The 24433-nt window shown below is 42.0% G+C and overlaps 1 pseudogene; it reads right to left on the bottom strand.

Moving 5' to 3' along the window:
• Positions 1-1731: 1731 nt before the first annotated feature.
• LOC100683715 lies at positions 1732-24213 on the bottom strand (annotated as a pseudogene).
• Between the last annotated feature and the right edge of the window lie 220 nt (positions 24214-24433).

Below are 24433 nucleotides of genomic sequence, written 5' to 3'. Positions count from 1 at the left end.
TTACAGAACCAGACACTAGCAAAAGGATCTTTAAAAAAGAGAGGTTGGCATTTTCCTCCTGAAATATATTCTTACCACAAGACAGAGTTGAAATTGTGGAATAAAGTTATCTTTAAACTGTTCTTACTTGAATTTCCTGAAACTGTAGGATATCTTTACTACACAACTCTGCGACATGGACTTTACAGTGAAAGTAATAGCTTCCACTTACTCTGTGAATGCCTGCTGTATTTCTGCCTCTGTGCTGAGGGCCTGGCATGCTTATTGCAGCATCTTACCTTCACAGCCATTTTATGAGCTGTGGCTATAATGATTTTCATTTTAATGGGAACACTGAGGCTTAGAGAAATGATATGGCTTTTGCCAGCACCACAGAGTGTAATGATGTGGGACCTGGCCCTCTGAGCCCAGGGCCTGTGCTCTCTCCACTGCTCTGCTGAGTGCTCTCCATGATTGTGTAAATAAAATACAAATAAAGCAGTTTTATCTGATAGGTGCATATTGTATGCTTTACAGAGAGCTTTTACATCTGCCATTTCTGTAGTATGATCTGGCCACACAGCAGGTATGAGTCTGGCTCTGGCCACAAGGATATCTACACTTGGGTCTCCACATTTTGGATTTCAGATGCACACCGAATAGCATTTATTTCCAAACTCTTATTATTGGGGATAATGAGAACTGACTAGACTGGGTTTTGACCCCCATAGTGCTTGAAATTCAAGTACACTGGCAGGAATTCTAAAAGAATTTTAGAGAAATTTCTGCAGCTCACATGTACAGATTGAATCATTTGGGCCTTTGGTCTTGTTTCAGCCCTTAAAAAATGCACAGGCCTGAGTCACACTGTGGCCACATCTAAATAAAATTTAGATGCCGTGGGATCTGGTTCTGAATTTGCCCTTTGAGCTCAGTGAATTATGATTTCGTCTGGGGACTCATCATTTTCCCTGCCCTCGGTGACCACCGCATTTCTCGTGCCGGCAATATTGAAAATAATGTTTTGGTTTCCAGTTACCTTTTATGGAATTCACGTAAATTTATGCCAGAGAACTGGATCTGAGATGATACTGAGAATTTCTCGCATCCATATGCTCAGTTAAAACATTTCCAATAGATTTCTTATATCACTAATCTGTTCATCAGTAATTCCTGAGTGCCCCCTGTGTGTCAGGTGCTGGGCTGTCCTGAAGACTCACGATTACTCTTGTCCAGCCCGTTTCTCAGGGTAGCCACTAACCACCCCTGAGTGACCATCAGCGCTCACCTGTTCACCAAACATTTACTGGAAGCCATCCATCTGTAGGGGCTGTCGGGTGTTCGGGTACAGTCATAAATATCCATAACATGTTAGGCTTGGGCTGGGAGAGCCTTGGTCAAAGAAACACTCCCAGGCATCGGAACCCAGGGAGCATCCTCCAGCAAACAAACAAGATAAATGGTAGATGACACTCATTTAACCCGTCTCCCTCATCATACAGATGAGATATTGAGGCTCCAAGAAGTCATTTGGTTAAATTAGGTAACCGATAGTACTAAGGCTTCATTTTTAGGATTTGGTGAACCTCTTTAGCTTTAAAGCTCCACCATTTGGATTAGGGACTAAAATTGCCCTTTGAAACATTTTCCTGCTTTGACTTTTTTCTGTTTTTCCAAATAGCCAAGCACTGGTAAAAAGAATGAATATCAAAAGCCCCATTTTCTAGATGATTCACTTCAAGCACAGGGAGCTTAAATGACTTGTTCATGGTCACTCTGCTGGTTAATGACGGAATCAGACCCAGGGCCCGGGGGCACCCCTGGGGCAGCGCCCTTGTGCGTCACTGGGAAGGAATAAGGGGAGAAAAGGGTGTAAGTGGAAGGTGAGGAAGGTATAGGGGTCTTTGGGAGCTTGATATGGGGTCTTTGGGGTTCTGCAGTGAGGTTGCTTGTTCTCTGGCACTACCTGCGCTGTGTGGGTGGCATGCTGATTCAAATTTTTCTACTTTTATTCTTTTACCTTCATCCAAAGCATCCCCTTCCATTGACTTTCCTGCTTTCCCCTTTCTTGTTGCTGTCACCTGACTTGACGGCAACGTGGCATCATTTATTGAGGATTTGACACACTCAGAGTCTCTCCCCTCTAGGTCCTGCACTCAGTGTAAGCAGCATGAGGATCCATGTGGAGACCTTCCTCTCCCCTCCCTCAGCTTCAGAGTTTCTTGACTTTTTAATGGAAACCATCTTTGTTTTCACTGGGTTTCAACTGCTCTTCCCCAGTGGCCACGCCCTTGGCTCCCTACAGGAGCATATGCCCCTCTGACATCTTAGACTCGTATTCCACACCGTCTACAACCTCCTGTCATTCTGGTGCTCGCCCTCATATGCCCCGTTGGCCTACTTTTTGGCCTCTCTGAGGTTTCGGCCCCGTCCACCTCTGACTTTTATGTTAGTCTGTCTCCCCCATCATGCTTTGGTTTTCTTCTCCATCCAGCCAAGCCCCACGCATGTCTCAGGCTCTGGGCCTTTCTGTCTTTCACATCCTGGGTACCCTCAGCGTTGCGATACTCCAGCCATTCACTCTGTCTGCCTCAACCCACAGGCTGCAGAATATATGAAAATACAGCTGGTAGTTACGATACTTGTTTCCAGCATCCCTGTAGTCAGTGGGCCCGCCGCTGCCCATCTCAGCTGGGTCTTTGGTGCCATGTACAATATCCTCATGGATTTCTCATCTGTACCACTTCCCATTTTCCCAAGTGGCTCTTCTGAATGGCCACGGCTCTCCTGGAGCCTTCTTCCCTGCTTCCAATAGATGTCTTTGGTGGCATCTTCTTTACCTGCTCATCGATTAAATGTGGGTATGCCCTCAAGGTTCTGTCTTAGCCTTCTTACTTTTAGCTTCACCAACATCCCAGTGTAGACAACTCACAGTGCTGCATCTCCACCATAATTTCTGCTGTGTTCCAGCCCTGTTCTCTGTTAGGGACACTTCCAATTAGATGCTCTCCAAGCACCTTGCACTCAGTGGTTTGCCGATCTGATCTCCTGACCTGATCTTGTCCTAGTCCCAGTCTTGGTGAATGGAGCCTCTGTTTGCGAGGCCACGCAAGCCAGAAACCAGAGTCATCCTAAGCGCCTCTGCTCTCTTTCAGCTGGCACATCTAATTGGTCCTTCGGTTCTGTCTCCTTAATATTTCCTGTGTCCTCCCTTCCTCCTACAGCCTTTGCTCAGGCCCCTGAGATCTCCCATCTGGTGATTTCTGTAGCCTCCTATGTGGTCTCTCTCCTCCTTCCCGCCTCAGTTCATCTTCCGTAGGTCTTTCTAGATCAGAAAACAAATTACATTTCCTTCCTTAGCCTAGGGCTGAAAATTGTGTCCAGCCCACAGATGGGGTTTTATTTGACTCCTAGCATTAGTCTGCACCAGAAAAGCAATTTTCTTTTGGCTTCACTTGCCTATATTGCAAATCAGAACATTTCATGTTAACAACTCTAGATTTCTCGCTTACCTTTGAAAACCGGAAATTTTGGCTCTCTGGCTTCGGCATTCCTCTAGGCCAGCAGCTGGCTGGACAGAAAGACATCTGTGCCTCTTAGTGGGGTGTACCCTCTCCAGTTAGTCACAGACCCTCCCTTCCCAGGTGCGCTTTACTGTCTATGTCACCCACCTGGGTTTGGTTTGTGGAATGAAGTTGGGCCTCCTCTAGCTGCAAGGGCCCCCCCCGCTGGAGTCCTTGTGCCCTGTGCCCATCAGGCTTCATTTCTGGGAGTACCTCAAACTCGGCATTCTGTTTCACACCTCTGCCTTGGCACAGATCCCTCTTCTGGCTTAAACTCCCACAAGAGGCAGTATTCTTTCCTGGGGATCTTGGCAACCAAGGAAGATGATAGTTTCATCCTTAATCATTTGGATCAGGCGCCCATGAACCCCTAGAGTATTCTCTCCTAAATTATTTTGATGGCAATACACAATAAGAACTACATTTTTTATTTTGGTTTGGCGCTCACATCCACACGTGTGCACGCACACACACACGTCCACCACTGAACAAAAGTGCTGGGAAATAGTACTCTTCCTTCTTCCCTTCTTTTCTTCTCTTCTTTCCTCTTCCTTCCTTACTCCTTTTCTTCCTTTTACTTCTAAGCTGGTCATGACCCACTAACTTGATTTCATGATCCAGCAATGCATCACAATCCATACTTAGAAAAACACCACCCGAAGGAAGGGGTGTGTGTGTGTGTGTGTGTGTGTGTGTCTATAAATCCTTAAGATTATGTGTTTAAATTTATTTATTTATTTTATTTATTTATTTTTTATGTGTTTAAATTTAGTGGATACCATACCTGCATTTTTTCTGGGAGAGAGGAACTTCGTTGGCACTCTGCTTTCCAAGGGGGCTTGATGAAGAAAACCGATTTCATAACCACTGATTTAGATCATTTATTTTCAGTGGGATTTGACATTGCCAGTTTGGCACACCCAAACACAAAAACTAGTGATAATTATTTTGAATGTGGACCCTTTATGTCAGCTGACAGGTCCTGTATTGCTTGTTGTTAAATGAAGTTAATACTTGTAGACTCTCAGGGAGAGTGAAATGGATCCTTTAAATCTCTTGTACAATGCAGGAAGGAAAAACCAGGTGAGGCACCGTAAAAAGGATTTGCTTGGTGAAGGAGGTGAATGAAACCTTATTTGAAGTCAAATAAAATAACAAATGAGGGAAAAAATGTTTTTGTTAGATATCAGGTCATTTATTCAACAACTGTCCTTGGTAATTGGAATGAAGAAAATAGTGGGGAACAGAATAAATATTCTTGCCCTCATGGGTCTTCCAATCCAGAGAAGAAGAATGGAAAATAGAAATAGAGTATCAATAAAACATTGATGTAAATGGAATAAATATCATAAATGTATTGAGGCCAAAATATATAATAGAAAACCTTACATTAGGTTTGTGGAAGGGGTTGTGTAGGAAGTAGCTGAAAAGACTTAACAAGATGACCAAAATTATGTTGAGCTAGGAAATGATATAAACAGTGGTTTTGAATAACATACGATTCAAATAAAACTGTCGTAGCAAATTAACAAAAAAAAAAAATTCAAGTTGAATATCCTCTTTTCTGGTACTGTCTTTTTTGGTATCTCCCTATATGTTATGTTTTCAAAAGAGCCGAAACCCGCACTACAAATAGTATCTTATCTGTGTGCTTGGGTGACATCAGCCCTGTTTTCAGAAGGTGAAGGCTGTATACCCGTCAGCTTATGGACCTGGTCTGCTCCAAGGAAGGCTCATGATTTCTCCAAGTAGGGTTATTTATTATTACCCATGTGGCCCACTCCTTTGAGTGATTCGGGCAGTTAGAGCAAAACTCTTTACTATTAAGAGTTGAAGAACAAAAGATGATCATTGTGATGAGTCTTTTTTGTTTTGTTTTAATAACAAAATACAATTTAATTTTAATTTTTTTTGTGTGTGTGTGAATCTAACAAAACCACGTTGTTCCCCCCTGACATGCAGAGAAGAGAAAAATATAATCCAAAATCCCACAAACCCAACCCACCTGCTGTTCGCGTTTCTGTTAGTAACTGAGTGTTGCTTTAATTTGCTTGGCTCGCTTTCAGAATGGCTGGGAGGGGAGGGGGCTCCTGCAGACTCCCACGAATGCCTCACACGTGCGCAGGCCATCTGGGCACACGAATGTGCATGTGCGCAGGAGGGGTGGCTGCCGGGACCCCTAGGCTTTCCATTTGGTGTCTCTGTTTTCAACTGATCTTTGGTCCAAATTGTATGACCTCGTAGGTCTCACAGACAGGTGCGTGTGGATGGGGGGCTGCAGCACACGCTTACCCTTGCTAACATGTTGTAATGCAGCAGAAATCTTGACAGCCTTAGCCAAGCTCCCGGGAGCCCTGAAATTCTGGGAGGCTTGACATTTGCTCTCTGCTCTGTACTTTTCTTTCTTTTTTTCTTTTGTACTTTTCTTTCTTAAGCCCCCCCTACCCCCCCCCCCCATCCCTATACTGCACTGAAGGGATTATTACCTCCCACTGCATCATCTTCACGGACCTGATTGAAAAGATTCAGGGCACCTTCCAGGAAGCAGTGAGTTTGCTACTGCTTGATTCTTCTTGTTCTTGTTCTTTTTTTTTTTTTTTTTTTTGCCTCCTGGAACTCTTTGGTTAACCTTTGCTTTCATGTACCCAGATGCCAGATAAGGTCTTCTTGCTCCGTAAACTCTGCTTTTAGGTTGGCTCGAGCTCCCCTGTTGCCTGCAGGTAGACGTATAAGGCTCTAAGCTGTCTGCCAGTTTTCAGGAGCTTATGTTCTTAAACTCGCTTCTGCCTTTGAGCTTCTGCTTGCGCGGAGTGAGCTCAGTTTCGGTGCTCTCTGCCCTTGTCCTTCACTTGGTCATCTAGTGCATATGGAATTTGGTCCTTTTTATTAATTTCTTTAAAAGCATGTATGAACCAAGCATTTGTAAGTACGCAGAAAACTTTAGTTTTTAATTAAGAAAAACATTTTTTATATTACATCCCCAGAACTTATTTATCTTATAACTGGGAAATTTGTACCTTTTAATCACAGTCACCCATTTCACCCATCCCTAATCCTCACTCAGACTCTGGGGACTGCAGATCAGCTGTTTCTATGAGTTTAGATTCCTTATATAAGTGAGCTTATATAGTATTTATCTTTGTCTGACTAATTTTACTTAGCATAATGCCCTCAATGTTTATCCATGTTGTCACAGACGGCAAGAGTTCCTTCTTTTTGTGGCTGCATGATATTCCTCTGTGTGTGTGTGTGTGTGTGTGTGTGTAGCATAGGATATATACATATCACATTTTTTTTTTAAGATTTTATTTATTTGAGAGGGAGAGAAAAAGAGAGAGAGAGAGAGAGCACAAGCCAACAGGGGGAGAAGCAGACTCTCCGCTGAGCAGGAAGCCCAGTACGGGGAATGATCCCAGAACCCTGGGATCATGACCTGAGCTGAAGGCAGATACTCAAGAGACTGAACCATCCAGGTGACCCCATATCACATTTTCTTTATCCATTTATCTGTTGATGGACTCTTAGATTGTTTCCATGTCTTGGCTATTGTAAATTATGCTATGAGGTGGAGGTGCAAATATCTTTTTGACAGTGTTTTTGTTTCCTTTTGATAAATACTCAGAAGTGAAATTGCTAGATCATACGGTCGTTCTGTTTTTAAATTTTTGAGACACCTCTAGACTGTTTTCCATAGTGACTACCAATTTACATTCCCATCACCAATGCACAAGGGTTCCCTTTTCTCCACATCCTCATCAATACTTGTTGTCTCTTGTCTTTTTGATGATAGCCATTGTAACAGGTGTAAGGTGATGGCTCATTGTGGCTTTGATTTATATTTCCCAGATGATTAGTGATGGTGATTACCTTTGCATGTACCTGTTGGGCATTTGTATGTCCTGTTTGGAAAACGTTCAGTTCCTCTGCCCATTTTTAAGTTGGATTGTTTTTTTTTGCTACTGAGTTGTATGAGTTCTTTATGTATTTTGGATATTAACTTCTTATCAGATATATGATTTGCAGATATTTTCTCCCATGTTAGTGGGTTGCCTTTTCTTTTTGTTGATGGTTTCCTTTGCTGGGAAGAAACTTTTTAGTTTGATACATTCCACAAGTTTGTTTTTGCTTTTGTTGCCTTTGGCAAGAAGACTTTAATGAGAGTTGGGGAGTCCAAAAGATTTGCACTGCAAAGCAGGCAAATGGCTTTTAAAAAGTTCATGCTGTGTCCCTGTTCTGACGGGTTCTCTGACCCACTCTAAAAACCCTCAGCCTTTTGCTGCCATCTTTCTCTCTTCTCTCTTCCCTTTCATCTCCAACCCCTCAAAGTCCTCAGCAGTTTTCACTGAGAGTTGTTGAGGTTTTTTTGGTCACTTCATACTCTCAATGATCCTGCATTTGGGGTGGGGGGGGGGGATGTGTCTAATCTTCCAAGCCCAAGGAGGTCATCAAGTTTTTTTACATCCTCCTAAATAAGATAATTCCCTTCTTAAGAGCTGTGAAGATAATATGAAGTTCCCCTTTTACTTTGTTATCTACCTTCTAGAGAAAGAGAAATTATAGTAAATTTGACTTTCTGAAATGAGAAGTAAATATTTGTTGTATTCAAAAAATAAAGATCGGAAAGTACCTTTTGCTGCACCTTCTTTTCTTAAATGAACAATAGCTAATATGTTTTGGATTAAGAGAGAAGTTCTTTTAACCAGTAACTGTTTGAGGAACAATAGAGGGTAGGAATTAAATTATAAGCAGGAAGTGAAATGCAGGGGGCTTTGCCACTTGTCAACTATATGACCTTGGATTTGGACCAGTCACTTTTGGGATATCTATCTATCCATCTATCTCCATCCATCTCTCTCTCTTGATAGATATATATATATATATATATATATATATATATATATATATATCCATCCATCTCTCTCCTTTCTATATATGTATATGTGTGTATATATATATCTTGTATATATGTATATACATATACATATATGTGTGTGTATATATATCTTGTGTGTGCCATTTTTTTGCACATCTCTGTATCCCAGCTCTCTATGTCCAAGGTAACACAGATTTTCATGTTAAAGGGTTGGTTACCTCACCACCTTAAGATTAGGTGTCCTGCCCTTAAACTGAACTCTAAAAAAGGCCAAAAGCTGCTTGCGTGGAAAACTTTTTCTCCTGTAAAATAACATAAAGGTCAGTGTTTAGGTGCCAGGGGTACAGAGGGCAGGTGTCATAACACCTGTGTTTGTTTCCATGCCTCCAACACTGAGACCAAATCATGTCAACACTGACACTTTGTGAAACCCCAGACTCTTGAAGGTTGGTGTACTAATGTATTGGCTTAGTGGCTTTGCAGAATTCTTCATCAGGGTCAGAAAGCGGGTGGTTCATAATACTTTTCTCTAAAGGGCTTTTTGCAGGAAAGCGAGATAGAGGACATTTACCATCCTGAAGGTTTCCACTGAGTTCTTTTTTTCTTGCTGGTTTTCCTGGTGATTAAAGGAGGTAGCATTTCTTCCAAGATATTTCCCTCCTCTGTTGTGCTTCATGGACATTTTTGTTAATCCACTAATACCATTAAGGGTAGGCTCCAATGTCACACAGTTTGGATTGTGACTTTTCCCAGAATCAAGAACGAAGGTGAAAGAAAATCAATACAGATCAGTTGCTAAATCAAGGTCACTCTGCTTGCTTTTTCCTTTCTGTTCTAATTCCTCATTTATTCTCTTTCTTTGGAAAACACCCCTTTTGAATGACTTCACTTGATCATTATCATAATCCTCTTTCTCAGTTCAAAGTGAAAACCCCAAGCTTTCTTTTCTAGTGTATTCTTGCCTCTTTTTTTTTTTTCCCTTCCCTGTACTTTTATTTCCATAGTGGTTTTCTGTAAGTCCTCAGGGTATTTTGGGATGAGATTTGGAAGGAAAGCTCAATACACTATAGAGTTACCTTTCACCCAGTCTCAGAGTATGAAAAATAAAAAAAAACTTGAAACAGTCAGGAACAAACCCAAGGGAGTCTGGGCTGGCCGGGGTCACAAAAGCCATTTTGTCTTTTCTCAATCTCCTCTCTATTACTGCTGCCTTTCTTTTATTTCTTTTTGTTTGTGGCCCTCTGCTATGCCTGCCTCTGCCCCCACTCTTCTTTTTCACAGAACGGTGGATGTTAGATGTGGAGCATGGACCATGGGACTAATGAAGACCAACCCCCTAATTTTTTTTTGGAAGAGGAAGCTAAGGCTTGGACAAGTTAGCATTAAAGGAGGCAGTGCACTGTAGCAGAGAGATTTTCCCAAGGTTTGGGACCACAAAGGGGTGGGCTCACATGCTGGCTGGGCCATTCACTAGCTAGGTGCTCTTGGGCAAGTCTCTTAACCCCAAGGCTAATATGTGAATGGGGCAGTAATATTCCTGGTGGAGTTACCAGGGTTAAGTGTGATGGTGAATTTCCTGTTCCTAGGCCATGCCTAGGAAATGACTCCAGAAAAAGGCAACTGTTATCATAAGCTACTTAGTATCTGGCTTGGGTCTTGTTAAAAGTTTCTTACTCCAATGGAGGATGTTAATCATCTGGGTTCTGAAATAGGTGCCTCAGAACCTCTGGTGCTCTGCTTTCCAAGATTTTCAGTCTTCATAGCTTTTGACCTTGAGGTTGGCTTTTCAGCCCATGACCTCATCTTACCCCTTGAAATGAATCCTGCATTTTAAATTCTACTAGGTTCCCTGTGGACCCACGCACAGAACACAGATGGGGATGGGTAGAAGTGTCAAAGTCCAAGACTTTGTCCTTGGACTAGGTGTAGGATCTGGGTCCGTGGAGGAGGAAGAAGGGAGTTCCAAGAAAAGGGAGCAGGATGAGCAAAACCAGAAGCAAGGATTTGCAGACGTGTTTGGGATGTAGTGAATTGTCTCGCAGGCCAGGAAGGACACAGTTTCAGGAAGGCAGGACTAGCCCACTCTGGGAAGTGCTGCAAAGTTATGGAATTAGGAGAAAGTAGGAAAAGTGAATGGGTTTGGCTACCTTAGATTCCTTCTTGGGCTTTGCAAGGGCTGCTTTGGTGGAGTGGAGAGGACACAAGCCAGGTTGTGAGGGTTTACGGATGGAGTGAGAGGTGGGGAAGTGTGGTCTGTTAGTGTAGACCTAATACCTTCACCTGCTGGTCCACAAATTCTTTAGCCTAGGTTGTTAAAGGTGAATGAGAAATACAAAGTTAATGTAATATATTTTTCAGAAGTCTAATTTTATCTATCTATCTATATCTGAAAGATTCTATTTATTTGATAGAGAGAGAGCCTGAGTAGAGCTGGGGTGGTGGTGGTGGTGGAGGGAGGGCAGTGGGGGACAGAGAGAGAGGGAGAAGCAGACGCTCTGCTGAGCAGGGAGCCCAACATGGGACTTGATCCCAGGACCCTGAGGTCATGACCCGAGCAGAAGGCAAACACTTAACCGACTGAGCCAGGTACCCTAATTTTATTTATTTTTAATAGTCATCCATAATCTGAGATTATGCTCTTTCTTTCTCGGTCTCAAAATGCCTTTTCTGTTATGAAATGATGATTCTCAACCCCAGCTGCACATTAGAGCCACTTGGGGAGCTTTTAGAAGGGATAGAGTCCTGGCTGCCCTCAGGTAACTGAATCAGAATCTGGGACAGACCAGGTACTAGTGTGGGTGTGGTGCTCCCCAGGCGATTCTTTGGTGCAGCCAGGATTTCACACGAATCTCTCCGCTAGTGCGTGGTAGGAATTTTGTGGTGGTGGTGATTTCGTTTTAATGTTTAAATGCCCTTGTTTGGCAAAATTAAAAACTGGAAACTCTTGGTTCATTTTGCCCAACCTTGTTTGTTTTGCTTTATTTTCATTTTTATTTATCCTTAAATTTTGCTCTACTGATTTGTAAATCAAATCAAAGGGCAGGGACCCAAGTGCTGGTAACACTAAACATGACAAGGGAGAGTTTGTTAGAGTTTTCTTTTTTAAGGAGTTCGCTCCTCTGGTCCTTCTGCCTGGCGTTCAGTGTATTTACATTTTTCAGAAGCAGTGCGTTCATATTAGGTAAAAATCACATGTGCTCCCCAGCGCAGACTGAGTATCACTGAGAATTATTGAGAAATCAAGTCAGACTTTCAGATTTGCTGGATGTCAGGCATGCAGGGTGTCCTCCATATGAGCCTTCTCTTGCCTCTTTTGTGGGGAAGAGGGTTCCTGTGGTTCATCATGCCTGCCCTTCCAGCTACACACAGGACGTCTTGTCCTTTTTGACCTTGAAGGTAAGACCATCTTATACTTAACAACTGCAGGTCTGAAACGTAGCACCGGGGTAAGCGAAACATTATCCTTTCAGCTTTGTGGTGCTTCTAGTTATTTTAATGTTTAAAGGTCAGAGTAGGAAACATCTTAAATGCAAAGCATTTAATTTCCATTAGAGTTAAAGGTTTCTAAGCCTGTGTTACAGCCAATAAAAATGATGATGTTTAAATCAGCTAGTGTTCTATTTCTTACATGAATATTTTATATGAACTACACAGGAAGAAAAGCCTGTATGTTTTCCCAACATTATGTCCAGTGGCTGTTGGAAACTTGTCTCCTTGGGTTATCATATGAGTAACTCCTGTTGTATACATCCAGATTGTAAAAAGGATTACATGTATTGTTCTTGAGTCTTGTTTTACAGACTAAGTATATTGGCCAAATCCTGCTAATATAGGCATTCCCTGAAATACTAACACCCTTACAAACTTGCTATAAATAAGACTGTGTGGGCTGGACGATCCTGGATTCTATATTGGGGCAAGAAGTGGTATTTCTGGGTCCTTGCCTTGCTCTAGTATTAGTCCTGAAGTATATAGTGTCATATAGTAATGAGTGTCTTTACGGAGGTTTGGCCTCAGAGAAACCAGTTTTACTTTGTTTACCCCAGTTTCCCCAATTTATTTGAATATGGACTCCTTTTATTAAGAATGCCTATTAAGGGATGCTTGGGTGGCTCAGTGGTTGAGCCTCTACCTTTGGCTCAGGTTGTGATCCTGGGGTCCTGGGATCGAGTCTCTGCAGGAATCCTGCTTCTCCCTCTGCCTATGTTTCTGCCTTTCTCTCTGTGTATCTCATGAATAAATAAAAAAAAAATTTAAAAATCTTTTTTAAAAAAGTGTCTATTAACATTCCACAGAGTGAGTTATGGAACATGACTTTTGTTAGATGTGGATTTAGAATAATTAATTCTAGGAGAAGATGTTTTCCCTCAACAATGCTCATTTAGAATTGTTATACTGTCACTTAGCAAAATATGTAAATACACTTGATCCTTGAACAACACAGGGGATGGGTTAGGGATACTGATCCCTGTGTATTAAAAAATCCAAAATAATATTTGATTTCCCCAAAGCTTTTTTTTTTGTATATTTTTTTATAAGTTCGGTTTGCCAGCATGTAGTATAACATCCAGTGCTCATCCTGTCAAGTGCCCCCCTCAGTGCCTATCACCCAGTCACCCCATCCCCCCACCCATCCCCCAAAGCTTAACTACTAATAATCTATTGTTGACTGGGAGCCTTACCAATGATATAAATAATTGATTAACACGTATTTTGCATGTTATTATATATTGCATTCTTATAATAAAATAAACTAGAGAAAAGAAAATCTTAAAAAACTCACAAGGCAAGGGCACCTGGGTGGCTCAGTCAGTTAAGCATCTGCCTTCAACTCAGGTCATGATCCTAGGGTCAAGGGTTTGACCCTGCTTCAGGCTCCCTGCTCAGATGGGCATCTGCTTCTCCCTCTCCCTTTGCCCCTCCACCTCACTCATGCTCTCTCTATCTCTCTCAAATAAATAAATAAATAAATAAATAAATAAATAAATAAATAAATAAATAAAATCTTTAAAAGAACATCAAAGGAAGAGAAAATACTTTTTTTAAAAAATATTTTTAAAAATATTTTATTTATTTATTTAGGATAGTCACAGAGAGAGAGAGAGAGAGAGGCAGAGACACAGGCAGAGGGAGAAGCAGGCTTGATGCACCGGGAGCCCGACGTGGGATTCGATCCCGGGTCTCCAGGATCGTGCCCTGGGCCAAAGGCAGGCACCAAACCGCTGCGCCACCCAGGGATCCCGAGAAAATACTTTTATAGTACTATACTGTAAAAATTCCATGTACAAGTGAACCCGTGCAGTTCAAACCTCTTGTTGTCCAAGGGTCAGCCGTATCTAAAACTTCTGTTGACTTTGGTCTTTTTTTTTTTTTTAAGATTTTTTTATTTATTTATGAAAGACACAGAGAGAAAGAGAGGCAGAGAGACAGGCAGAGGGAGAAGCAGGCTCCATGCAGGGAGCCTGATGTAGGATTCGATCCTGGGATTCCAGGATAACACCCTGGGCCGAAGGCAGGCACCAAACTGCTAAGCCACTCAGGGATCCCCATCTTTGGTCTTTATTGTAGTAAAATCTATGTGATTAATTATCTTATTTGTTGGATAAAGTATATTTTATCTTTATTAAAACTGTTTCAGGTGCCGGGGAAGCAATGAAAAAACAATAATAATGAAAAAATTAATGTCTTCAAAGGTCTACATGAATTGGTGTGGACTTTGTGCCACACCGATGTCCAGAAGCTGCATTGCACTTTGCAGAGAGCTGTCCTTTTAGGCTGTCTTGTTGGTGAGGGTCAGAATACTGAAATACAGTTAGCACCTCTACTTGAGGTGTTCGCTTACATTTACAAAAAGAAAACCAGGACAGGGGTCTGACAAAAGATTTGTGTGTGTTGACATGTAGGGCTTTCAGCCTCCAGGATCTGGATGCATATGGATACAGAATATTCTAAACTCCCTGGAAAACCTGAACTAGCCGTTGACAAAGCATTTGTGACATTATGATTTCTTAATTCAGTAAATCCACGAACTAGTATTTTTATTAACTGCCACGCTCAATTAGTACATAAGCCTAGACGTCTGTTAACATTGTAATTGGTAGCTTTGAAGTTCATCATTACAAATGAGTTTCTGCAACATCCTAAAAGTGCCTTCAGAATCACACAAAAATTAAGCTAAGTGCTGTATGGATTTAGCATGAAGTGTATTTTATGGTATGGCAGTTTATGAAATGAATAACCCATGGATGACTAGATAGTCTCGTAAGGGAACTTCTAAAAAATTGTGATAATGCAAAATTTACCTTCTTAACCATTTTCTAGGTGTACATAGTGTTACGTACATTCACATTGTTGTGAAACATCTTTTCATCAGAACTTTTTCATCTTGCAAATCTGAAACTCAGTGCCCATCATACAACAGTTCCTCATTTCCCCCTGCTAAGCATTATTCTGCTTTCTGTTTCTATGAATTTGACTATGGTAGCTACCTCATCTAAGTGGCCTCCTGCAGTACTTATCTTTCTGTGACTGGCTTATTTCACTTAACATAGTATCCCCAGGGTTCATCCATGGCGTAGCATGTGTCAGGATTTTCTTCCTTTTAAAGGCTGAATAAGTGTATGCATATAACACATTTTCTTTATCCATTCATCAGTCCATGGACATTTGGGTTGCTTCTAACTCTTGGCTATTGTGAATATTGTAAAGAACTTTTAAAAATGATGTATAGTTTCTATCATAGGCTAGTAATATAGTTCACTTAACAACCCTCTACTGATGGATTTATAGGCGACTTATGGTTTCCTCTCCCATAAACATCTGATGGATGTCTTTCACATAAATCATTGATTATATCTCTGGCTATTTCTTTAGAATAAATTCCTGGAATAGAGTTACTGGATCAGAAAGAGTGCAGATTTTTATGGCATTTAGCACATGCTATCAAATTATCTTCCATAAGTGCATGAACAGTGTAGGAGGGAACTGATTTCTCCACACCCTCGCCAATGTTGGGTATTGTCATTATGAAGCAAAACAACAGAAGACCTCTGCCAACTTGATAGTTGAAAATGGTATCATATTCATATCGTTGCTTTGATGTGAATTTCTTTGGTTAGCAGCAGGGAGACTGAACTTCTTTCATGTGTTTATTAGCTACTTGTGTGTGTGTGTAAGATTCTGTTCACATTCTTCACCCATTTTCTATTAAGCTACTGTACATTTTTTCCTGTTGATTTGAAGACCTCTTTATAGAGTCATAAGATTAAATTTTTATCATAGTTGCAGTTATTTTCCCCCCAATTTATCATTTTCCTTTTAATTTTTATGGTGTTTTTCAACATCTGACATTTAATATAGCCGGATCAATGAATCTTTCCCTTTATGGTTTCTTTCCTCGGTGCATTATTGATAAGACTGGTGAAATATTAGGCAAAGCAAGTCTACTTTTCCCTGCTTCTTGCTTCGGAAAGACAAAGTTGTAGCCATGTTAGGTTAGTGTAGGGTATTATACATTTCATATCCAATCATTTATCCATTCAAAAATACTTCCTGAGTGCCCATGATGCTCTAGGCACCTGTGTTAGATGCTGGATTACACAATATGCATCTGGGTTGCATAATATGGTGGCCATACATTGTGGATTTTCAGAGTTCCAATTTCAAATACGTATTCCACCCCATTGTCAGTTGTAGGTATCAGAGTACCTGTTCTCAGTTTGGCTTCTAAGTGTATGGATGCATTATCCTTGAGTAACATACTCGTTTGGGATCCTTTTTTGCCTGCCTACATCTGGACCGAGAAGGCAAGTACATCATCTAGGCTGAAGCTGGAAGGGGACCAAGGTCCTGCTGCAATGGAAGGTGGAATGCAAGGCAAACCTTTCTCCTTCTTGTTCTCAGGGGGAGCAGCTTCTGTTTGGGGGGCCCAGTGAGACAACCACATCCCTGTTGTTGCTCCCTGGCCCACACTGTTTGTGCTGGCTCATTCATTTCCTTTCCAAGCTACACAGAAGTCAGAGCCTGAGATGAGACCCTCCTATCCATAGGCATCTTTCTTTATGTTGTTGCCAGGAGAAAGGGCCAAAGTGAAGGAGCTCTAAACACTGATGATTCCCAACCATGGAAAAGCCCCTCTTTAAGTAGCAGCCAGTCCCAGACACCATAGGGTGCAGACCTATCCGTGGTAGGGTGACCACTCCTGAATTAGGTGTCCTAACAACTCTTCATGTGAGGTATCACTGCTTCTCAGGCTGCAGGACTTCTGAGGATAACACTGGTTGGTAATCATTAGGGTCCTATTTGGTGGTATTATGCCTTCATTGTGTTTGGTTTCAGCCCTTGCTCAGGGCCAGGAAACGGATTTTTAAAAATCACATTGTTGTACCACACTTGGTCAGGCGCTCATTCCTGAAGTGCTCTCCTTTAGGAATTCTATAAATTTTGTAGTTCTCCCCCTAGTAAATCCTTACAATTCAAAACAAATAATGGGTGGTTATTTATTAATAGTTACTTCATAGGAAAGGAAGTTGAGGCCAAGTGACTGTTGCCAGCCCATGCATATGGCTGGGATATGTCAGGGTGATTTTCAGCATATTTTGGTTTTATCTCCAGCTGGATGCCAGCTGTATTATGAGACAATATAAATTCTGAGCCTTTTATTCAGAAAGCTCATTCATCTGATCATCCTAGACACATTTGTAATTCTATTAGGTGACATTAGAGGGGTCACAGACTCAGAGAACAATCTATAACTGCTTTCCAAGAGAACTTTCTGCATTCTGATGGAAATGTTCTGTGCAGTGCAGTTGCCACCAGCTACATGTGGCTACCGAACACTTGAAATGTGACTAGTGTGACCTAGGAACCAAATTTTAAATTTTGATTAGTTTTGGTTAATTTAAATTTAAATAGCCACATGTGGCTAATAGCCAGTGTGTTGGACAGCACAGATTTATGAAGTACTGCATTCATGTTTTTTTTTTATTGTAATTCACCGTGAGAAGCACGTTTTATATTGTACTGTGGCACAGATGTACAACATGTGCCTGAGCAAACTGCCCGCCCCACATCAGAATTTCACCAAACAATATTTAGGCTGACTATAAGCAGTGCATACTGGTTATTTCTATTTCATTCTATTCTGTTTCGTTTTTTAAAATGCTAGTGGTGACTTGATACATTGATTTTGTGACTCAGGGGTGGGTTATGAACTCCAGGTTTAAGAACATTGCCATACATTATCTGGCCTGCCACCTCCAGCCATTCCTTCTACCTTTTATCTCTGGTCTCTGCATCTGTCCTCCTTGCAAGGTCTTTGCACAGGCTGTTCCCTCTGCCTGGTGTGCTTTTCCCTGTGTAATCTGCTGACTACATTTCTCACATCCTCAGATTTCTGCTCTAATGCTCACCAGGGATCTCGTCCAGTAACTACCCTACTGGGGTGCCCTAGGGAGCTCCTCACCCCTCTCATCCTGGGTTGCTTTTTTCTGTCGTAATATTTATCACCTGACCTTGAGATCATTTATTTATTGTCTGCCTTCCTAGCTGGAATATCAGCTCCATGAAGGCAGGGACTGTTTTGCTGGCTGGTATGTCTCAGCATCCAAAATAGGTTTTTAATAAATATTTGTTAAATCATTGAACAGACAAGGCCCCATGACCTTAGTGAGATTTTTTGTTGTTGTTATGGCTGTATATGCTGAGAATCTTTCATTCATCCTTGTGGAGATACCGAGTTCATCCCAGTGGCCTGGCTTGTGCCCTGGGCTCAGGGGATAGATATACTAGGGGAGAAAGTAGACACATTTTTGTCCTTTTGGAAATTATAATTGGCATCTGGGACTCTGCTGTGTATGGGTCCAGGATTGTTATGCTGGAGGTTGTCTGAATATGCACTAGACAATTAGAGGAGTCAGGGAGAGATTTTGTATTTTCTAAAAGCAAAAGAGGCCCTTTGTAGAGCCACTGAGTGATGGGGACAGCACTGCAGGGAGGTCTAGAAGATAACCACAGAATTTGGTGGGGAGCACTGAGGTACTGTTGAGGGCACCCCATCTTAGCTGATGTCCTAGATTCTGTGAGCATCTAAGACTAGAATTCAGGTCTCATCTTCCATTCCAGAAGCTCCCCATGCATCTCTTTATGATTTTCTCCTACATTTTCCTCTCAGCATAGAAATAAAGATGGTCGACCTAAAATAAAAAAGATTATTGCTTCAGTGCTGAGTGGCAAGCTTTATGAGAGCCGAGTAATGGGGTTGGTGGATAGCTATCTAATTATAATCATACCTTGAAATTTTTATTAGCCAGTCTTTATGCTTGATGGTTTCTGCTTACACTACGGATATGTTAGTGGTTCCTGAGTCCATTTTGAAGGCACAGAGTGTTTCTATTCTTGGTGTATTTTCCCTCATCTTTCCTTACAGTCAGATTTATTATTCCTTAGACTTTTCCCCTGTCCTTCATTAGAGAGTCATCAGGGTGGTGCTCTTTTTTTTTTCTCCTTTGTTGAGTGTACACAGTAAATATAATTTGTTGAATGGATTTCTTTTTTTCAACAGGAAATCTTCAAAGAGAGCCTATTACAGTATTAAGCCTCCGTGTAATAAACAGTGGAGCCAGTCCAATAAGTCCAAAACATCTGAGCAATCTCTTTATATTGTACACTCGAGCTTTTAGACACATAAATTTTACAGTACATCATCTGACACTATTTGTGATAAATATTCCCCAGTGATTAAATCATCATTTTATGGTCTTATGCCCAGAAAGAGCATCCACAAAGCTACTCCCTACTCATCGAGCTCACGTGTTAAGAGTCCTAGTTTGTATATCAGAAATCTTTTATTAATTTTGATTGAACTGTTCTAAAGAGGTCATGTGGATTTTCACAATTTTATGTAAGAAGTATTTTTTTTTTTTTTAAGGGAGGAACAGAGAGAGTGGGAATTGAACTGCCTGGTGGGGAAAACCAGGAAAGGGACCCTGAAGTTAAAAGAGAAGCTGTGTCTTGATGGTCGTGGTCAATAAATATTTACAGTGAAGTCCTGAGCTGCAACTCTGCAGTTTTGTTAGCATAAACGTTTCATAACCACAGAATACTTGATGAGCTTGTGGGGCAGGCGACTGGTGCAGCGTCTGGAGCAGAATGAAATTGCACTTGCGCTAGTTAGGGACGTGTGTCTGCAGGCATCACGTTTTTTTGTTTTTTGTTTTTTTAACTGAGTTAATGCAGTGGTCCCAGCTGGGATTTTGACTGTTCTCCACTGATGGAGCTCATGGGAGGGTGACAAGGGACCCTCTAGCCCTGAGGAATGATTGTTGATTTACAGCCTCAAATGAAGCTAAAGCTGATAGTTTATGTTTTAAATAATGCATAATTAGCTCTGCAAACAAATGAGCCAGATCCTTCCTCCTGCCAGAGTTCCCCTGGAGTAGGGTGGAGGTGCTTGGGGAAGCGCATTAACTCCTTTCTCTCCCTCCCAGAAAGCCCCTCTTCTCAGGCAGGGTATGGTACCAATAGATGTTTGGACTCAGGGGCTGATGAGGAGGAAAGGGAAGGCACAGGGAGTGTGTGGGGAGAGTGGACAGAGAGGCTGGAATACTATGGGGGTGGGGATGAGGAGCAGATTGGAGAGGAAAAGCCCAGCTGGTGGGGAGATGGTGTCCTGCTATGGGGGCTTTCTAGAATTATGTAATTTCTTGCTGCTCCAGGTGTGTGCTGTGATCTGGTAACAATAGCATCACCTGGAGTTTGCTGGAAATGCAGAAGCCTGGGCCCCCACTCCAGCTTATGGATTCAGAATCTTCACTTGAACAAGAACTGCAGGTGATTCCTAAGCACATTGAAGTTTGAGAGGTCCTGACCAAGCACTTCCATTTTAATGCTTTTACAGACCCTTGGCCAAGCATTAAATGTTAGTGACTTATAAAGCAGATTAGCAAGCCATTCTGACGATGCTGGTTTGCAGCCCATTTCCCATGTTTTAGGGAAGAAAGGACAGAATAACAACAAAAAATGCGAGATTAGCCAGGAATGGAGTTAGTGGGAGTTTTAATACAATTTTGGCCATTGCACACCATCGCCAGTATGAACTCAGAGCTGTGTTCTTCATACTTGAGCAGGCGTCATGGTTACCCAAGGGCTTGTTAAAATACTGACTATTGGATTCCACTCTAGAGTTTCTGATTCAGTATATTTTGCGACAGGGTTTGAGAATTTGTATTTCTGACAGGTTGCCAGGTGATGCTGCTGCTCATCTGGGAACCTGACCTTGACAACTGTAATTCTGATCATGGCAGTTGCGTGGCACTCATCTAAGTGTCATCCCTGCCCCATGAAGTCTGTGTTCTGGAGCCCAGCTTGGTCTCCTCTCCTGCCAGGTCTCTCACCATACGTCATCATTGCTGATTCTCCTAGTGCTATCCACAGTCCACCCATAGGTGCAGGTTCTGAGTCCACGCTCCTGACCTTCTGAATCAGGAACCTTAGGAGTGGGACACAGGATGGTTCATAAGCCTCCCAGGGTGACTCTTAGATGCACATATGGTAAACAACCATTGTCCTCTGTGCTCCTTCCCAAATGCATTACATTCTTAGTTGCTAGGGTGTGTTTTGCCCTTTTCTTGGCCCTCTGCCACTTTGCGTGGGCCACCGCTGCACTGGGAATGCCCTTGCTAGGATTCTCCTGTTCTTGCAGGTGTTCCTCAGAAGCTGCATCCTCCTGTCACCACCCCCCCCCTTACCCCAGACTGTGCTTGCCTTTTAAAATAAGCTCTTTCAAATGAGATGCCAGTCCTTATATTTCAGTAAATTGTAAGATGCCTTTTCATTCCTCTCGAAGCCCCCTCCTCTTTCTGAGTTGAATTTATAGTATACGGCACATGTGGCTGATAGTGAGGTGTAGGTCAGTGGACACTGCCATGAAAAACAAGAAAAAGAGTAAGAAAAGCTTATGACTCCTCAAAGTTATTAAGTGTTAAAATCTCAATGGTGCGTGACACAAAACAGCACTGCCTCTAATGCTGTTAAGTATGTGATTATAGCCCCTATTGATTATAGGCTCCTGGATGGCTGAGACTGTCTTATATTCATCATATTGGTCCCCTAGGTACCTGGCTTATAGTCAATGTTCAATAAATATTAGTTGAATGATGTAAATGTGATTTATTTATCTGTGGGTAAAGTTGATAACATTCTTTTTTTCTGCTTTGGTAATTTATTACATGTGGAAATACATACCCTGCTTTGGGTGCTGATGAGAAGGGCAAGTAGAAGAGATTGAACCGGGAAAATTATGGTCTTCCTTCAGGCTTCTTAAAAAAATTATATATTTATTTATTCATGAGAGACACTGAGAGAGAGGCAGAGATCTAGGCAGAGGGAGAAGCAGGCTCCCTGTGAGGAGCCTGATATGGGACTTGATCTCAGGACCCCAGGATCATGACCTGAGCCAAAGGCAGATGCTCCCATTCAGGTTTTAAATGCAGTGTTCCCTAGAGCCAGCACTGTTTCTGCAGAATCCTGGATGTATGTGGGACTTAAGATTGGGAGTAGATAGGAGATGGGGCTAGGGGAAAGGCTGCCCTCCTGGACTCTTGTTCGAAGGGGATGGGGAAATCCTAAACGGTCCAGAGAGGTCCAGAGACCATGGATCTCCAGTATCTCTATATCCCAGGCACTTAGAATAGAAATCAGGCTGAGAGTCAGTGCTTATTCAATGAGTGAGTGAGTGAATGAATGAATGAATGAATTAATTAATTAATTAATAAAATTGTGACTTTGAGTCCCCATCCAGGTGACCTCTTTATCTCTCATTTGCTTCATTTTTAGGGTAGGGGTGTTACTATGTACTCTAACTCATCTCAAGGAATTTTTGAGAGCCTAAGATGACTTAATTAATCTGAGAGCACTATGTAAAGTCTTACATAGTTATTACTTAGATCATATGACAACTTTTTCTGTGTTTCTTACAGACAGCTCCTCTTCTTGGTTCTGAAGGCCTATTTACAAAAATCTGTTAATTAGAGGACTCTTGGTTCTCTTGGTTGGCTCATTCTCTGCTGATTTGCTCTGTATGTACAGCAAACAAAGTGCAGCTTTTGAAAGTGTGTATCAAGGGATCTTCCTGTTAATACTTGTTTCTCTGACAGTTCTATTTTATACTTGTTCTGTGGCTTTCTTTGGAGAAACTCTGGGCTTATAAGAATGATTTGTTGTGGCATTTCCTTTTGAGACATAAGCTTTGAAATGAGATAAATATGTAGTAGAGAGATCTGGGTATAGTAGTAAGAGTGGGAGGAAGTTGACATTTGGACTTGGATCACCTGTGTTCAAGTCCTGACTCTGCCCTTCATTTGCAATATGTGTGATCTTGGGCATTTTTGGGGGGTAATATTTTATTATGGAGAATTTTAAAAATACACAAAATATGCAGAATACTATAATGAACCCCATTTACCTGTCAGTCAGCTTCAATGACTATTCACTGATGGCCAGTTTGTTTCAATGGCACCAGCATCTGCTTCTCCCCTAATATAAGTTTTAATAAAATGCAAGATGTCATATTCTTTCATTCATAGATCTTTCAAGGTTTATTATTTTTAGAGAGAGAGAGAGAAAGAGAGCGAGCACGTGCACTTGCCAGCAGGAGGAGGGGCAGAGGGAGGGGGAGCGAGAGGGGGAGAGAACCTCAAGCAGACTCCTTGCTGAACATGGAGCCCGATACACAGTTTGATCTCATGACTTTGAGGTCACGACCTGAGCCAAAATCAAGTTTCGAACGCTCAAAAACTGAGCCACCCAGGTGCCCTTCATTCGTAGATATTTCAATATGAATCTCTAAAAAGATAAGGTCTGTTGTTTGTTTGTTTGTTTAAAGAAGGCTCCATGCCCATCGTGTATCCCAGTGCTGGGCTTGAACTCATGACCCTGAGATCGAGACCTGGTGCTGAAGTGAAGAATCAGACATATAACCGACTAAACCACCAGGTGCCCTTTATTTTTAAAAATTTTATTATTTTTTTTCTTTTTCAAAGATTTTATTAAAGGTCTTTTCAGAGCAATCTCCAGATTCCAGTTCCAGCTGCCAAGGAGACCCTGTTCTACTGGGGGGCTGGCTGTGGCATGGCAGTGGCTCTGGCTTCGCACTTTTCTGTTCCCAGGCGGCAGTGGTGGGAAGTATCTCAACTTTGGGTTCCGGCAGCTCATATGGCCAGGCTGAGGCTTCTCAGGGCCAGTGTTACCGCTTGGGTCCCAGGGAAGCATGATCTGCACTTTGAGCCCAGCACACCCTGTCTGAGCAGCACGCGGTGCACAGAGGTGTCAACATAGTGGTTAACACAGTCTCTGCTGTGAATCATCGAGTCATCCACAAACTTCGCGGATTTAGCCCTTTGTCCTTGGAGTTTCCCAGACACCATAGCCTCATAGCCTTTGGCCCCACTCTCCTGCACAGCAAGGCCTCCTAGAGGTTTCTAACACAGAGACTCGGCCTGGACAATAGCACACAGACCTCCTGTGGCCACCTTTTCAGCATGGGGCTCTACACACTGCCCCCAGGGAAGCCACACCTCTTCTGAACCACAGCAGTCCATTCCCACATCCACCAGCCTTCTCACCAAGAACATTCTGTGTCCTGGTGGTCAAGATAATGATTTCTGGCTTGGTTGGTGTAACTCTGACCTCAACTCTGGAGTCACCATCTTCAGCCAGCTCCCGAGTGAGAAACTCATTCAGTTCAGCTCTGAAGATGCCATCAGCCACAAACTGCCTCTTCTTGGAAGTTTGCACCACCATCTTGCTGCCGAAAGGAAAGCAGATAAAGACTTTTTAAAAACAGAACTAAAATGTCATTATCACCTCTGAACAAATTAATGATTCTTAATATCGATAGAATCCAACGTTATAAATTTCATTTTTGCTTTTACAGTTTGTTTGAAATAGGATCCAGTAAGCCCCACATCTGCTATATGTCTTTTAAGTATCTTTTAATCTATAGGTTCTCCCTCATTTCTCT

The sequence above is a fragment of the Canis lupus genome, chromosome 18, assembly GCF_011100685.1.
Source record: "Canis lupus familiaris isolate Mischka breed German Shepherd chromosome 18, alternate assembly UU_Cfam_GSD_1.0, whole genome shotgun sequence".
In the NCBI taxonomy this organism is placed as follows: Eukaryota; Metazoa; Chordata; class Mammalia; order Carnivora; family Canidae; genus Canis; species Canis lupus.
The sequence above is the reverse complement of the archived record's forward strand: the minus strand, read 5'-3'. Positions and strand labels throughout refer to the sequence as shown.